The sequence below is a fragment of the Mizuhopecten yessoensis genome, unplaced genomic scaffold, assembly GCF_002113885.1.
Source record: "Mizuhopecten yessoensis strain PY_sf001 unplaced genomic scaffold, ASM211388v2 scaffold9847, whole genome shotgun sequence".
Taxonomy (NCBI): domain Eukaryota; kingdom Metazoa; phylum Mollusca; class Bivalvia; order Pectinida; family Pectinidae; genus Mizuhopecten; species Mizuhopecten yessoensis.
The window spans coordinates 2,168,290-2,186,729 of record NW_018408252.1 but is presented as its reverse complement, the minus strand read 5'-3'; the positions used below and the strand labels follow the sequence as shown (position 1 = coordinate 2,186,729).

The window sequence follows — 18,440 nt, the reverse complement described above, 5'->3', positions numbered from 1 at the left end:
GTTCACCAACAGTATCGATACCAACCACGTCACACCTAGTAACGTCATCGTTCACCAACAGTACCGATACCACCAACGTCACCCCTAGTAACGTCATCCTTCACCAACAGTATCGATAACGTCACCCCTAGTAAGGTCATCGTTCACCAACAGTATCGATACCACCCACGTCACCCCTAGTAACGTCATCGTTCACCAACATTATCGATACCATCTACGTCTCCCCTAGTAACGTCATCGTTCACCAACATTATCGATACCATCCACGTCACCCCTAGTAACGTCATCGTTCACCAACAGTATCGATACCATCTACGTCTCCCCTAGGAACGTCATCGTTCACCAACCGTATCGATACCATACACATCACCCCTAGTAACGTCATCGTTCACCAACAGTATCGATACCACCAACGTCAACCCTAGTATGTTACCGCCCACCAAAAGATTCACGCATAATGGTTTATGTTTAAACGGACTGGTTTGCATAAACGAGAAAAACATATTTATATATTTATTTATACCCATTTCATCGAGTCCTCATTCGGTACCACTTTGACGTCAGATTAAGTAAACGTGCTAAGATTTAACCATATATGGTCGTGATTCGGTTGCATGACTTCACAAATTTATGTCACAGAGTCGACGCGTAGTATTTTCTATGGCGGAAATGTTTATAACACGAATTGGCGGAGTCAACATCGTCAGTTAATTTTCTGATTATTTTACGACGATCAAAATTAAGCCGAAATCATCTTTTTCCTCTATATAGTTGCTTCCGTTTCATCATGTAGGTCAGTGGACCTTGTCACACGTGGTCAACGTTCCACGTCTTCTGGTCAGAATCCTACGTCACGAGGTTGTTTATTTCCATTACATTATATGTGGATATCATTGTAACTATGTAGTGGTCACTTCCGTTTACTTGGTGACCGTTATAGGTACGTTGCCTTTAATTTGCGTTACATGATTGTTATATTTTTCATTAGGGTGTCTCGATACGGGTGGTAATTGAAGACATCCAGGTAGCGGAAGTGTTTAATTCCTAGGGTATTGGCGACAAGCCTCATGCACCACTTGGCGTGTAGTCAGATCAATGATTGGTTGGGTCATCAGCTTCACCGCTTCATCTTCTACAGAGACCAGTTGAATTTTTGTAGCTGCTGAGCAACCCACAAAGCGATGTGACGAGCTAACCATTTGAAGTATCCGGCCAGTCTTAGCATATGTCCTAATTTGCAATTAATTTTTAAGTGGAAGGCTATACGATAAAAAGCTTGTATGCTGTTGAAATTTTTCGGAACTGATTTCCCGGATTTCGAACATGCTGTTTAACAAACATAGTGGTTCTCTCGTTTCGTTCACCTTACCCGGCAAGCTTAATTCCAGAAAACGTTTGCGCTTGTCAAGGACAATGGAAGAAAGTATCCGAATGGCGGTAAAATGTTCCGAATGGATGCAATTTGGCGACAACACATCATGTCCACTTGAACAAAATATCCGAATGGCGGTTAAGTGCTCCGAATGGCTGCACTTGTTTGGCGACAACATGATAGGGCAACTTGTCATTGACAATGGAAAAAAAAATATCCGAATGGCGGTTAAGTGCTCCGAATGATGCAATAATTTGGCCACACCACAACACGTTATATATACAGTGATGACTTAATGAACACATATTATAACTAGACAACAAGAGAACGAAATAAGTGTCAACACTTTACGGAAGTTGGCGACAACATAAAGTATAATGGTTACCAGATAACCGGAAGTGACGATTAAATATCGTACAATGATGACCCAATATAATGTAGCAAAAGAGGATGACGTAATAACATAAAAATGACAACCACCCAACGTAAGATTTCAACCAGACACGAAAACGACGACCACGTGGCAAGTTATAGACCTGATGGTATGGAATAACGCCTCCGTCAATAATGTTTTTATCAGGTTCATATCTGATTATATTCACTAACACAAAAGTCCATGAATGTACGATGACGACTCCGTGACATAAATCCATGACGTCATGCAAATGTAGGGTTAAAGCGCGACACTAACGCTGCGTGACGTCACAGGAATATAAAAGGACGTCACAATGACTCAATAAACCAAGATTAACACAACATAACATTTAACACTCATTATTACAATTTGGTAACACGTCTTTATAATCCGTATGCCTTAAAACAGCTAACAGAGGCGTTCCATACACGCGACTGCAGTCGGCCGTGTGCTATATATAGTATACGCTGTGCCAAGATATTTTTTGATCTTGGGGAGAAAGGGAGGTGTAAATGTAATAAAGTTTTTGCCATAAAAGCTACACCACAATTACGAGACAGATGTAGTGAAGACATTTATTATCAAGTGATGCTGTAAGGATGCTGTCACACGCGTGTCATGCCTTTGTAGTTACGTCATCACCGCCTGTCACCGACTACGTTTTATATATAGGGAGGAAGTCTTCCTGAAGTTATCACTGATCGGTGATGATAAGTGTTGTTTCTCTGAAGGATCTATATCAGGCCAACATACAATGGGGGACCAAATTAACCTTCATCTGTCAATAATCGCTTCCTTTGTCACACCTACATATATGAAAGATATCCTGTGTGTTTTGTACTGGATTAGAGACTGTTTGTCTTTCTTTTATTGCGAGAGGATAATAAAACGCGTGTTTCTTCTTCAATTTATTTCCGGAAAAAAAGACATATCTAAACAAAGAACCAATATAGACATACGGTACGGAATAACGGATACACTAAATACAAAACGGCGAATTCCGGATATTCATTTATGTTTCATAACAGTTTATGAACAAATCTGAAAACTTGTCCGTTATTTATCGTTACACGAATGTCTGTTTCTGTCACAGGGACATGTCACATGCTATATAGCAGAAGATATGAAGTACGAGTATACTGTCACGCCCACTTAAAGATAGTTAACCTTATAAAGTATGTGACATGTCCCTGTGGTTTCTATATCTCAGTTTGGTACCTGTATTATCAAAATCCATATAAAAACAGATAAATATCTTTAATGCACGGAAATAGGTGATAATTCAACTTTCTTATAACTATTCAACCTTTTGGCTTAAATCTTATTATTGTTTCGGTACTAAATCGACTGACCTCTAATAGTAATCGATAATCGATAATCACTGGGCTTTGGTGGGTAGGTAACTCGTTTACATATATTTTTATTTACCCTTGAATAGAGAAAATGGGGGCTAGCGTTCTCCGGTGTCGACGATAAACTCACTACACGATGCCGAAAGCAAAAGTTTGATTAAGGATCCCTGTCACACTGCACTGTAAGTTTTTAAAACAGTGACCTCCCCTGAAGTTGTGCAAGGATACTTTCGTTGATAGTTAGCTCTATTGGTTGGGGCGATACCAGAGACCTATCGAGGGGGGGGGGGGGGGGGGGGGGGGGGTCGAATTGAGGAAAATTGTGAAAATACATGATTTTTTAAAGAAATACCTCAGGGTGGGGGTGGGGGTTCTTGAAGCCCCCAAAACCGCTCTGGATCCGTCTTTGTAGGTCCACTACATGCATTTTTTACACTCAGAACACTGTTGTTGGTGGGTTTTTTTCCCAGAAATGTTTTGCCATAGTCATGCTGAAAAAAACCCAGTTTCCAATGCTCAGTTTTAGGTTTTGATAGTGGTACGGGGACCCTAAGTCTGAAAAGCTCATCAACACAATTAAATTGTACAGGACCACACAGTAGTCTTAACAGCCGGTCAACAAGACATATACTGAAATTTTATTGTTTACTTCAACAACGCTGTTCTTGATATCTATTTTATTTATTTCATTTTTTGTTATTTATTATTTTCATAACATTTCCGCATGGAATGTGTGTTTTTTCAAAAAAGATTTATCAAAGCTGAAATTAAAGTTATGCAAGTAAAACAGTTTCGAATTCACAGTTTTTGGCAGTGGTATAGAGATCCTAAACTCTAAAAACGTTCTTCACTCAAACAGTTTAAAATTTTAACATTCCTTTTATTTTTTTTTATTTCTTTTAAGTCTATACACATTTTATAGAAATACGCAATTGATCAATATGATTACACGCATTTCGCTGTCTCATTTGACATTTGAGGAAAAAACTCTTAACCCAATATTTGACAGATTTTGAGATTTGAATCACGAATTTTTCGCGTTACAGGACCCGTATATTTATAATAAGATCCGGATCACTTGATGACCTTTAAAACATAAATAAAATGACACAATATTTAGCAATGTGCTCAAGGTTATTTACAATCAAAGACAAGTCGATTATCTCCCCTGTTAGCATATGGTATAAACACCAATTTTTACCCGACAGCACGAATGTCGTGTTTTTGTTATAAACACACAGACGTGGCAAGCAATCAAAATAAACACCTATATTAATGGATGTTCTAGGACGCCACGAATATAAAACAGAGACTTTCTTATAGTCACGTATAAATAAACAGAAAATAAAAGCAATGACGAAGTCAAACACAGAGATCATATTTCCAATAAAGGCAGCTCCGAAGTGCGCTTAAAAGTCAAGCATCACTTGATGGGATTCTGCGTGTATAATGAATACGAGAGGCATTTTATCGACTTTTTAACGCGGTACACATTTTACGTGGTTTTAATATACGGTGACAAATAAATGATATTATAATTCATAACGGGGTATTACAGTATGTATTAATGGATGGCAGTGTACCAAGGTTTAACAGTATAGTGATAATAACGACAGGTATTATATCGATGTTTTAACGTACCGTGAAAATCGGATGGCATTTTATCAAGGTTTTACTGTATAGTGACAATCGAGGGATATCAAAACGAAGTTTTCCTGATAAGTGATAAACAATTAATTGTATGGTATGACTGAGTTTTACTTTTTTGATAAGAAATAGTCATTATAACGAGGTTTTACTGTATATTAACAATAGAGAGGCACTATAACGATGTTAATTGTCAAACAATTTGCAAAGTAAGTATTACTGAACAATAAACAAATGGCATTATAGCGGGGTTTTACCGTATAGTCTCAATAGAGGGACACTACACCGAATATACTGTGAAATGTTAAACAAGAGGCAATATAGCGCGAGGTTTTACAATGTAGTGATAAACATGGGTCGTTATATTAATGCGTTACTTAATATAAACAATGGAATTATAACGAAGTTGGACTATCAACTGTTAAATAAAAGGCATATTATCGAGGTTTTATTGTATGATCAGTTGACAGTATATAAATATCACATTCATGAGAGGGCGATATTGCATATTTTCCCCCCAAGGAAGCATTGTCGACCGAGGCGAAGCCGAGGTCAACAATGCTTTCCGAGGGGTGAAAATATGCAATATCGCCCTCTCATGTATGTGATTTTTATTTTATTATACCGAGTGTCATGTTTAGGTGTTTCACCACTTCGTCCTGTGTTGATTTGACATAAACCAAGACTTCATCTCAACAGTTGTCGAATGAACCAACCATGAATGTGCTTTGATAACACCCTGGCACTGGGACGAACCGTGCACGCATACGTTTGGCGCATGTAACAATTTTTGGAATAACACCCTGGCACTGGGACGAACTGTGCACGTATACGTTTGGCGCATGTGATATTTTTTGGAATGTCACCCTGTCTTCTTTATCTTCGTAAAACGAGCAAGTAACATTGAAAATGTTCACATCTTTCCCAACCAATCAGATTACGAGATTTTAACAGAAGGTATAATAATAATTTTTACTGCTATCAATTCCTGAAAAATGAAACATGGTCTATCAATAATATTCAATTTCCCCACAAATATTATAACAAAAGCACAATATATGACATTAAAATAATTAATTCTACTTAATATCTTAAATGTTATTTGAAATCTCAAAAGCAACCTAGATTAGCTCTTCTGTGATATTTACCTCCTACCCAAAAGAGTTCCAACCCTTGGAATAAGCTTAACCAATGTCTTTCAAGAATGGTCATGTAAAAATGTGTAAAATCAACGTAAGGATGTTACGTTTAAAAAAGACGAAAGTTATACCAGGTTGTGCACGCTGATTAAGTTAAGAGTCTGAATTATTCAATAAATATAACGTCAATCTAATAATTTCAAGGGAAATAACTCTAGCAAAAAAACTTTAACAGTAACTGTATTTCAGTATACAAGGATCTGGACTTTGAAACATGTATAATCATCGGTGAACGGGCAAGCTTTTCTAGTAATATACTTGGAACCACAGGGGCCTCACATATTGATATATCGTGTTCATAGGAATAAGCGTCAGGCCCCTGTGCGTTGGACTCGGCATACTTTCTCCATTACTTCATAGCAAATCACGGGCAATTGATTTTAATGTCAAAACCGGCATTTAAAACGAGTAGTGATGAATGAATTTAATTAAATATTTGCTTGAAATTACACCTGATTTATAGATATCGTGTAATTCTTAATCAAGCATTTTTTTGACGATTAGATTTAAATCTCTTTCATCCGTGTTGTGTAATTCCGTAATAAGGCGACATTTTTATCCATTCTTTTTTTAATTCGTACTAATTAATCTTACACAATAAAACTCACACAGAGTTTAAAATACGAGGACATTAATTTTCCTTCAGAATTTCCATCAAAAACCTTATTACTTGACATTTGCAATAACCCAACTATGCACGATACCTGTAAATACCTTTGTTGACATGTAAACACTTGACAGAATAAATAACTTAATCGATTTCAGATCATGCGCTTTCGTTTATTGTATTATAATTGCCAGTGAATAGGGTCGAATGCATAAGCCATTTTACTACAAATTACGATTATAAATTCTGGGTCACGTTTCGCCAAGAACTGAAATTATACTTAATCCCCCCTGATTTCGTTTCAATAATGAAATTAAAACTGGAATGTACATAAAAAATATTTAATCGTCAAATTTCAACATGTCAATGTTACACAGTAAGTTATTTCAAAATTCAATTTAATAATGCCATTCGGACCTAAATGCCAGTTTTGGTGCAAGATTGAGCTAGGTAATGCAATAAACTAAATCTATATCGTAAAATTCACAAAACATTTTACGATTTTACCAATTTTCAGTATGCTCGTTTTGAACCTACCACAGGGATTTAACACTTTATTTGCTATAAGCAAAACCTCGTTTTAGTAGAAATAGACCAGATTTGAAGTACTCATGGTTATTATTTATTAAACACAAGCAAGAACTGAATAAATACTGCAGGTTATACAGAACAGTTTTCGCGGAAAATACATTTTCACGGTTTTTGCGGAAAGCCGAAGCTACGAATTAAGTTGATGAATAAAAATAAATCACATACAGCTTAAAGAATCTTGAAGTTGTACACTCCATACTGCGCGAATTGTTATTTTACGGGCACATAAACGCGAAAATAGCTGTGCACGAAAACATAACAAACTGAAGTAACTCAAAAACATCATTTCCACTAAAGTATCAGCAATATCTGAACATGATAAATGCTACTCATTTCATACGTGCCTGTATTAATATACCCTGTTAATAAGTAGCTTGGTGGGTAGGACCGGCATGGATATATTACACGTATCACGACTATACAATTATTATACAGAATTGATATACAAAATTCTCGATTATTTTCCGTTTCGCTGGAGGCTCCTGTAAATTCAATACAACAAAGCGATAAAAACCTTCAGCGATACCTTGATGAAATATTAACACGATTGTCATAGCAACTAAGTGTGAATCTCAGACACTGGAGCCGGTCAGATGTAGGGCGAACAAGTCGTCGTACTAGCACGATAAAGCTGACATAGGGGCGNGTTGGAGCGGTAGGAGGGGATGGGGAAGGAGGGGTAGGAGGGGATGGGGAAGGAGGGGTTGGAGCGGTAGGAGGGGATGGGGAAGGATGGGTTGGAGGGGTAGGAGGGGAAGGGGAATGAAGGGTGGTAGGATATGGCTTTCTTCTATTCTGTTGTGACGCCATGACGCCGTGACACAGTGAGACAGCGGCGTGTTTATATTTAGATTCACTATTGTATACTTAGAGGCAGCAGTACATGTACGTCAGAAGAAACTGAACCACTTCAGACGCCTCGTGTTTAAAGCCACCCCCGGGTGGAGCCTTGGTCTGCGACAGCGTCGTCATATAACCTAGAGATACTATAACACTAGAGAACACGGGAACCCCTAGCCTAAGCACAGGGACCCGGTGATTTGTTAAAGTTGGTATGTAACAGGGTTTAGATCTACTCTCGATTATAAAACTGACATCCGAATTATGTTCATTGAGGTGATATTTTTATCGAAAAGGATAGGTCCATATATACCATCTGTAAGAAATAATCATGTCCCTGTGACCTGATAATTAGTCACAGCTATGATTGGACCTAAAACAAGGTGTTCAGAGAAATTTTACACGTTTTTGGAATGTAAATGAACTTTCGGTAAAAATGCCATCCAATGAAGATATAAACAAAATAATCAGGTCCCTGTGCCAGTGATCATATGTACCTATTGCAATTGAGAAAAAAACCTATGCATCTTTATATAAGTGCATTAGGTTTTTTAACGGTACCTATACCCTAAGCAACGAGTGAGGATGAGTGCCCGTTGCTAGGGAGAGCTAAGTAACACATGACGAAACCAGGGACACATTCCGCTCCCCTGACAAATCCGTTTCCATGGACACCTAATTGTTACAGGTTAACACAAAAATCACTCTGAAGAAGATGGCGCGACTTTGTACCGTAACGGAATGCACGGCACAAGACTGGGAAATTATTCTGTAGTAATATCTTAAGTGTTACTTCGCTACCCCGTCTCCATGAAAAGCGGTAAGTAAATATAAATAAAAAATAATCAAAACAAACGTTGTTGTAAGATTAGTCAACTTAATATCCACTGTATCCTTCTTCTAATGTGATTGAAAGTTAATTTGTAAACGTTCTACAAGGAAATCTTATTTGTTGTATAAAGGTAGTCAAGAAACGAATTTAGAATAATAGTTTGAAATATTGAGTAACTACATGTAACACAGTTTATAGAAACTGTAAATCGAAAATGGTGATCGAATATAACAGTCAAACTAACAAGACCGATCGAAAATATCCGATCTAAAACAAAAAAATACAATCAAACTACAAGTAGTAATATTCAAATTAGCTTACACGACTGATCGAATATAACACTAAAACAGTAAAATGTAATATCTTTGAAGACGGAGAAACAAATGAAATTCTCATTTTGATTAATATATTGCGAAAAAGTTATCTCTGTTTTAGGCAATATTTTTATGTATCTATTTTTTTTTTATATAAAATAAAGCATGCTTTCCGACAAATGTGATTTTTAAATGAATTTTTGATAAAAACTTTTAATTTGTTCTTGGAATTTTATAAATGCGTTTTACCTTTTTTCCTGTTCAATTGAGTTTTCGTGAATAGATTTATAATGAAGCATATTTTATATTCTCTTAGGATTGGACGACTATTGTGAAATTACTACCACTGTTGACGATACATCATATGTGCTGGTGTTTCTGTGAGATTACTATTTGAATTTAAATTTAATTATTACACTGGGCTCTAAAAATCAATTAAAACCACTCAACGTGGACACATAGCAGATTACAGTTAGAATATATTTATTTTTGTGGAAAGATTTCGTTATTTCACGTTAAAATTCAAAGGCATACTTGTATTTAAGCATTTTATGTCTTAGTAAGTTACCTCCCTCATGACCCCTTTCATGTCAATTATACCCCCTTTAAACCAATTTTATGTAACAAAAAACAAAAAATGTAAGATATCTCCCCATACCACAGTTATCTTCCCTAAGGGGACAGAGTTATCTTCCCTTTAATTCTAAATGTATTCTGTTTGATGACTAGTACGTTTACAAACTACGACTTATTAAACTCCCATAAAGTCAGTCAATGTCAAGATGAGTTGGCGTTTTACCCTTGATAAGCGACCTCCTCTAAAGCCCATTTAATAACATGCGATGATTAATTGATTCATTTCCCTAAGAAAGTTACCTCCCCTGTTTCGCGATTCTTTTCCCTTTCCGGATTTAACCGGGTTTTAGATATGCATATGCTTGAGAGGGGGTGGGAGCTATTTACTTCCTGTAAACAGCGATGAATCTGACAGCAGTAAAATCACTGGTTTGTAGTTTCCGACTACATATCAGACAATCGGATACTAGTCAGTAGATATGCTTTTATGAAGGATACGAAATATCAACCATTTCCACCAAAATTTACCAATCTCAAACTGTGATGAAGCTAGCTTATAATTACTTCTGATTTACCTTCAAACCGGAAGGATTACATACCCCCTTAATTTACCACGTGATCACAAAATCACGTGACCTTTGTTCCGGAAACTTGTATCTCAGAAACAATGTAAACATGCCGTGTCTAGATAACTATTTCTCCCGTTCAAATAATCTCTCTATATGTGAAATCTAATTGTAGTAGTTTTTCCTTGCATGTTAACTGTCCGTTAATGTCATCCATGGTTTCTGTTCAATTCAAATTCCTTTTCGATATTCAATGGAAACCGATAAACATATATAGCTTCATCCCCATGTACACAACAAATACCGTCTGAACACGCACGAATATTAAAGAAATCTCGGCAAATGAATATTAAGAAATCTCGGGAGGATTTGTTCACTCTTGAGAACCTTGGGGGATCTAGCGGGATTCAGTTATCTGTTTCCCAATCAAATTCTATGTATACTTTATCCCCCCACGTCGCCCCTCTCTCTAAAAAACCAAAGGACAATATAATATTAAATTTCTAATGCCTTTCACAGTGCATTACAGCAAGAGATGAAAAATGTATATTTCATAAATATTGACCGTCATCCGCTATATTTTCTGGAAACAGCTGACGACTGACGTCACAGATACAGAACACAATGGTTTACAAACAATATGAAATCTGTCTGAATTATTTTCCTCTGTCAATCATAACTGACATCAACATGAAAAACAAATTTGATGTAATCCGCCGACTGTGAGACATATGTGATACCGAAAATTGATGTTTATCCCCCAAACGTGTAAAATTACTCCGAACACCTTAGTTTAGGTCTAAATATAGCTGTAACAATTTCTCAGGTCCCTGTGTTTGCACACTGTGAAATGGTCACCTTTGTTGATGACGCCAGATCTAGTGTCATTTATATAATTACCTTTCAAGCTTCTCATTAATTTTTCACGATTTTCGATTGCTGCTAATTATAGTAACTATTATGGAAAATCGATTTAGGACAAAATACGACCAAATATCAATCCAGCATCAGCAATTAAATCAACTTGACCTTTCACACCGACACATCCCAATCAAGCACACTCGTGATGACATTGCGTGTCATCTCCCGGAATAAAGTGTGAACCAACACCCACCAAAGCACACCCATGCTGTACCTTACACGTTATAGACTAAAATGTCCAGCGCCTGTTTATAGCCGCGACGCCATAAACATTATGTCCACACATTAAATATGTACAGGTGAAAATCTATCAGAATTCCTAAATGGAAGAAACATAAATACTTACATAGTACTCAGCGATAAGCCGTGAAAATATGGTTCGAGACTTACCTGAATAAAGCTCCTGTCAAAGGCCTGTCCACGACAAACCGTTTCGTGAGCACTAACACGACTTCGTTGATGAAGACAGTAAATCTTTACTAACTGTGTCTGTACGCGACCTGTATTAAAACTCCACTTAGGAATACGCTCTCACACGCGTACACGCACGTCCATACCGTGACGAACTCGTCCACAGCGCACATGCAGTGTGAAATACAGATATGCACGACAGCGTATTTGCCTTGTGTAAACACACTATCGTCGACAGATGGTTTAGTGTAGCGTCGAGTCTTCGAAGCACACACACACAGCAGTCGAACACAGCGTACAAATTGTTATATACCTCACTGAAGCTCTAGCGAGTCAGAGTCATCTCCGACTAATAGTCTACAGGTGGGAGTGATTAACCCGCGTCAAACGGCCGTTTGTTTATATGTATAATAAAGACGCGGTCTCTTTTCCCCATCAAATGTATAATTCATTAACAGAACAATTGCAAACATCTTGTCTGAATTCAGTCGCAAGTAAGAATTAGTAGATCAATCTTGAGACTCGGTGATCATCATCGAGTTCCCTAATAACCTTACACGGGTAAATAGTCTCCTTATTTTGACAGAAAAAATCCTGTTCCAGACATTAGACATTTTTCCATAAACAGAAAATGCTTTTATTTTGTTTAGAAGAGACCGGCTCATTTTACATTATTTATGTTGTAAACAGACGAGGCTTTGCAATGTCAACCCGAGATGTTTGAAAGTAAATACATTTATCATTTTTCTTTGATCATATATCTTCGAGAGAAAGTGCAAAATACCGATAAAATACATGAAGTGTGTATATATTGTATTACCAGAACAAAGTTATTCACGTCATAGCAAATATAAACAAAACCAACAAATAAACAAATAGTTGGTGGAACAGGTAAACAAAAACATTGGTTGGTTTGGTTGGTTGATGGGTTTATTTTATAGACTACACTTTACGGGCCCTCGGTGATTCAAAATGACCTTGCCCGTCCAGGTCACGCCCTAAGGTCGGTCAGCTCCTTAGATGCGGATAGGCTGTCGCAGTTACATACAGCACGTATACGGGAACACGTAGACCACGTCCTTTAAACAGCTTCACTGCCCTCCTATGAAAAAGAAAAAAAAAACAACGATTGTCTGTTTATAGGGTGCTTGGGCCAACATTTTACTAGAATCAAAACATGACTTATATGTTAAGCCCGTTCTTTTTATACAATGATACCTGTCAAATCCGACCCCTCAGCTTACAGACACCTGTGATATTAGACATACAAATATATATGATCCTATGTCTAATGAAAATTACTAAATCAAATCAACTTGTATTCGGATATCGGCCTGTCTAATACCATCCTCGAAAATCTACGGGTTTGCTTTGTTTGTGTTTTACGTCCCATTAATAGCTTTGGTCATTTAAGGACATGCCAGGTTTTGTTGGTGGGGGAAACCGGCGTACCCGGAGAAAACCACCGACTTTCGACTGGTACCTGGCGACTGCAAAACGAACCTCGAACCCACGGCCCATTGGCGGATGGCTAGTGATCGATGCCGGACCGATCACTGAAGAGTGCTGAGAATGTAAGTTAATTACAGCACTTACATGTAGGCGGGCGTAATCCCTGGATTTTCTTGGATGGTCCAATACAAGCAATTTGTTGTGTCACACAGGGTGTCGGATTAGACAGGTTTATTTGTCTAAAGACGGACCTCAAATGACGAGTTTGATGGCAGTAACTCGGCATCGAGTTTAACGAAAAAATAAATAGAACTGGAACGAGTGGGGCGTTTAAGATTCTTTTATCATATTTGACTTACTTACGGCTTAAAATGACATATTTGGTCACACAATGAATTAGGAAAAAATCATGAAAAAATCAAGCGCTTTTCGCCTTTCGTTACAGGTATTGGTACATGTAGTAACGTTCTCACTACTGTACCCTTACAGATATAACATATATTTCATATTATATAGAGATACAAGTAGACATTCTGTGTTCTGCGTCTTTTACAGTGAATTGGTGACGTAATCAAATTGTTATTTGTGTCGTCTCAATAAGGGAAAGTACAGATGCAACATTTGAGTTTTAGAACACACTTTAAGATGGATGATAACGTCACACCATTGCCGTTTCAATGACGTCCCAAACAAAACCAAGATTATCTCAAAACGCGAAAAACGGTTACTGTGACTGGTGTATGTCGCATGTGATGTAATCAAATGTGAAAATATAACTTCTAATAAAGATAGCTTAAAACGATTTTCCATTAATACGAGATTTTCTAAAAGATTTCATTTGAACAAAACTTTTGCGAGCTAGCATGAAGGTTTCCCCGGCCATTGCGCTGCAATGCTACTTCAACGTTACCCTCTGAGAGCTAAATAACGTCAAGAACCTTATTACGTTGAGTGACGTAACAATTGAAACTTGACGTTACATTATGTCACATCATATAACACACGGATGATTCCAGTTGAATAATTGTTTATAACTCGAAATTTTGTTCAATGGAATGCAAGTAATTTTAAACATATGACTCAGCTGTCGCCTTTTTCGCCGATCACTGTGAATTCATGACGTCATATGGTTCTTATTTGTGACGTCAAAATATGTGTGTACCATATGTTATGACAAAATAGCACTTTCGCTTTTTTCGCCGATCACTGTGAATTCATGACGTCATATGCTTCTTATTTGTGACGTCACAATATATGTGTACCATATGATATGACAAAATAGCACACCGACATTCCATCTCATAGCATACAAAAGATTTAAGGAAAATAAAACAGCTTTTAGTCTCGAAAAGTTGTAATCTGAAGAAGAACTTACATTATTCGAAGATAAAGAACGCGCATAAAAACTATGAATAATCATGATATTTGAATATATTCTATACCTCACAAAAAAACCTAGGATAAAAAAGCGATATCATCAACGCAAAGAACGACAATATAAGATTAGTTTATAACTAAAGGTTGACAATCTGATTGAATATTTCCGACAGAAAATGGGATTGTGTCTGCCTGCTTCAGAACCCGATGGAAACCAACGTCGGGATGACGTGCATTTGGTCAACTATTATACCAAATAAACGGTTTATTGAGTAACAGCTTCAGAAACATGTCTGAGATAGCGGTAAGGCGATGTTATCTAGTTGTGTAGCTTTATTATACATCATACAGACAGACGCTGGCTGTCACCACGCATACGGGTCTTGCGATACATAAACTGTTACGATCAAACACCGCTTATATCCGCCAGTTAATAATTTGTTTCAAGGCACGTAAGAGATGACGAGAAACAAAAATCTTATAATGTTGTTTATATAATGATTTTTAATTTCCAAATGATTCATGAATTTATGTAAAGCTTCGACGTTTGAAGTTCTTAAGCCATTTTTATTTTTATTTTTTAAATTTCATGTCGATTTAAAACGAAAAGAAGAATTCTTTTATCAAAGATTCATGTAAATACGAAGGAATATGTTTTTTTCACTTCTAATAAATATTTTAATTATGCTACACGAAACCATTATGTACTTCCGTTGCAACTGTATCATCGCTCGTTTTAGGGGGAAAGTGTCTTTCCGACGGCTTAGTCACAAGGTAACCCTTCAACAACACTACGAGGTCTTAGTGTGACCTCAAAAGAGGGCATTACTAGTTAATAGAGAAATAACATAACCATATTCTTAATTTTAGAAGAACGCGCCGCGCTGATGCTAACATAAGGAGATACACTTTATGACAACAGGATGTCGTGACGTCACTCGTCATCATCCGGAGCAAAACTCGTTACCTTAGCAACCTCCACTGAGAAAACAATTAAGCTTTCGGAGAAGATCGAATTTCTAGTCCCAACAATTACTGGGAAAATGTACTCATTAGCTGCAGAATTATCAAAATACTAAGAAAACAAAAACGTTAAGGGAACTAATTAGTTTACTACTGACTGACAAGTACAATGCTGTTAGATTCAAGATCTGCCTTTGTTGTTCAACGACCAACAATAATCATCATCTGCCCAAACAAAAATATTTCTGGCTCAACTATTTTTATAACCTGATGCATTCCGTACACAGCATTCAGAAAATTTCAGTTGTGTGGTCTCCCATTTCGAAACAAACAACTATATTGACTTCATCTATTGCATTGCAATACGACGTTCTTTTTCTAGTTCATCGTGGGATATTTAAGACAATTAAAGGAAGTTTTACGCGAAGTCATTTTTGGGGTTTATTAAAAAATAAAAAAAGAGTGTAAAATTATTTGCTTAATTATTTGACGGAAGAGTATTTTACCGAGGCTTTAAACAGAAAACACTATCTCACTTAAATAAAACAATACCGAACACCTTGCTTTGATTTACTGTGACTAATTAATTTTCGTGAGCTAAAATGTTTCGCGTTGATTTTTGGTGATAATGTGATGTAACCAAGGTAACGGATTACCAGTGCCCCCTCCGTAAGGAGTCGAACCCTCGACTACATATTACATGTAATAGTCCTGTGTTCTACGGATTTAGCTAAAGGGAAATCCCCTCCTGCCGAGTAAGTAACAAGCGACTAGATAGTGCACCACTTTGACTTATTCCGCCTTCTGCAAAGAACTCATTTTAGAGTCTTTAGAGTACAATCATGCACGTGAGAGCAAAGTTTAAAGAGACTATCGTACACGCACCAGTGTCCCTATGTGGACTCCAATGTAACCAAGGTAATATTAGCAAATGTCTCCTTCCTTGTAGTCGTGTCAGTAGTTGGATGGTTCACCAATGTGACATTTACGGAATATTTTGCGATAAAATAATTGTCTCCCTTCCAAGAGAAATAAAAAAAAATCTACTAACTACATTATAAAAAAAAAGGAAATAAAAATGATGTAACGTTAATTAGCTTTAAAAAAACCTTACCCAAAGACAATGTATATTCGCTGCTTCGGGAAGAGCGAACACACATTGGTATATAAATCATGGCTATCTCGCACAACGACAACCTCATCAGTGTGCCACAAGCGCTTCAGTGACAAGTCAATTTTTCTGAAACGGGGGAAAAAATGAAAATAACTTTGTCAGAATGGTGGTCTGTATTAGGACCTGTCATCCTCGTGATGTATGGGGCTAGAGTGTGTGTGTATATTAACACACTCAAGAAGAAGTGCCGCACAATGACTAAACCGTAAGGGGAACTTGTACACAGTAATTAGTTTTACACTGTCACTGACAGTTAGGCAGGGAGTCATGCTTTAACTATCCTTATTATAACTTCAGTGGATAGAGCTCAGCTGTTAAAAACCCTGTTATCTTAACATGTTTTCATCATATATTATAATCAAAATTTTATGCTCTGATGATTTTAATAAAAAGTTTATTAGATAAAAAAAAATATCCAAACCGTGTCTCAGTCACTCTCCTGGTATTCCCGCCCATTTGTTTAATTGAATTATTAAGAATGTAAGCATAGTTTACCCTCCATATCGTTGTTTGAATTAGTAAATGTCGCCGGTTTTTTTTATAGTCATTGTTAAACGCTTCCGGTAGTGACACTTGACTTTAAATACGAACTATAGAATGGAAACTTAGTCGATGGATACAAGATACAAGATACAAGATACAAGAAACTTTATTTAACGTCGCATACAGGTAAACAAGGAACATTAGCTCTTGAGAGCTATTAATGCGACAAACATATGTAAAAATAACAATAACATATTACAAGTAAAGGGAGATAATCACATATATTAATAAAAAAAAACACCAGTAATAATCATCACAGAAAAAGAAAGTATACATATCCAAGGTTTCTAAGTGACTGGGACTTGGTTATATAAAGCCCCTCGAAAATTTTACCATTGCTTAGAATTTTATAGGAAAAGTATACGGAAGTATTGTAGCAGCAAATCTAAAGGGGGAGATACTTATCTTAAGCCGCTATGTAATATATTTACATACAGTATTTGTATATAGTGTCCTACTTAAACGCACAGAATATTACTCAAGGGCGTTAAATATCCAGAGGATTACATATATAATTTATATGTATGTGTGTGTTTAGCACAATAAGGAGAGTTTGGAGCAGTCCGCTCGACAAATATTTTGCATGTCTGCACACGACACTGATGTAGACTATCAATATTTAGGACACATTAGCGCTTGTACCTCAATATGTGTGAGTGGATGTGTGTACGCGCTTCTATGGTTGTAAACATGCTTGTGTTCTAGTTGTTATGGGCCCGTATTTCAAACGTCTCAAAAGGGATAGTGCTACACTATTTGTACATAATCAAGACAATAACACACACCACTCAGGCAGAAGGGGCTCACCCTCGATACTCCAGGGGTTATGTTCACTTTCGCTCTCTGCACCCCTGGACTATGTCAGAGCAAGATGAAAAGGCACGCAACTAGCTGGTTTCAGGTGAAATAAATACTGATTATATTTACATTTGCGCTACAACCCAATAAATGAACATTTTACCGACAGAAATGCTTTTCAATTGAGTATGAAAGCAAAAACTCTCGTGACATAACACGCGGTTTACTTATGCCGTCATAGATTAACATTGTTCAATGAGTGTCTTGTCCCTTCGTTTCTGATAACATGGTGAATGCCCTTGTGTCAAACACTCATATGACTTCGGTTAATTATTGGCACCATTTTTAGTTCAATAGGGACGTTCCGCCAATGTCGTTTAAAGGCCCATAACCACAGCCAAACGCTCACAAATACCCACAGATATTTACTCACGAACATAGCAACATCACCCATACATCATTTTATATAGACGAACGCATACCCCCCCCC

The 18,440-nt window shown here is 37.0% G+C and overlaps 1 protein-coding gene across 1 annotated transcript in view; it reads right to left on the bottom strand.

Annotated features, from left to right (window-relative positions):
- LOC110458847 overlaps positions 1 to 11,917 on the bottom strand; it is a 48,522-nt gene extending 36,605 nt beyond the window's left edge. Inside the window, exon 1 of the mRNA XM_021510802.1 lies at positions 11,623 to 11,917. The gene's annotated coding sequence lies outside the window, so the exon portion shown is untranslated. The remainder of the gene's footprint in view (positions 1 to 11,622) is intronic.
- Between the last annotated feature and the right edge of the window lie 6,523 nt (positions 11,918 to 18,440).